We start from the raw sequence: 711 nt of genomic DNA on the forward strand, positions 1-711 counted from the left end.
TTTTTTTTTTTTTTTTTACTACCGATGACCAAATGAAACAGTATAATGGAAATAGTTAAGTGGACTTTTTCAGTGGTTAACATGCCCATTTGAAGGGTAACACTTACCTTTAAGAAGAATGTTGTTGAACTCTTTTGCATGTTATTTAGTATGATGTGCAGAAACTCTTTAAGAAAGTACCTGGTCTTCATGATTCCTCTTTGGAACTGAGGAAGAGGGTCCCTATGGCTATTAAAAAAAAGGGGGGTGGGTGGAGGGGGGTTCTTATACACCATTAACTATGAAGCAAAAGATTTATTTGCTTAAAATGTCATTTAAAGATACTTAAACTGCATGCAAACTTTATTTACTGTACAGAGTTCTGGATGTATTTATCAAATAGAAAAACCACCCTGGACTTGGTTGTTCACCTGTTTTGTGATTTCCCTTGAAAAGAAAAGTTGTCATAGCTATTGATATTTTGCTAGGTAATGTTCTGTTACGTGGAAAGGGATGTTTTAAAACATTTATTTGGAAACAAGTTTTCAAGTAGGGGGACATTGCTTACATTCTGTCTTGTAAATACGCATCCCAAAATTTTGCATTTATGAGTATGGGATGTGTGTATATGGTTTAGACCTGAGTTTACTGTGCTGATTAACAGGTACTTACAAAAATAGCTGAAGTATGAGATTGCTGATCAGTTGTACTGGAGGAACATCAAGGAGAGAC

This window comes from Orycteropus afer, unplaced genomic scaffold (genome assembly GCF_000298275.1).
Source record: "Orycteropus afer afer isolate SDZICR_OR568_19922 unplaced genomic scaffold, OryAfe1.0 scaffold00387, whole genome shotgun sequence".
Classification (NCBI taxonomy): domain Eukaryota; kingdom Metazoa; phylum Chordata; class Mammalia; order Tubulidentata; family Orycteropodidae; genus Orycteropus; species Orycteropus afer.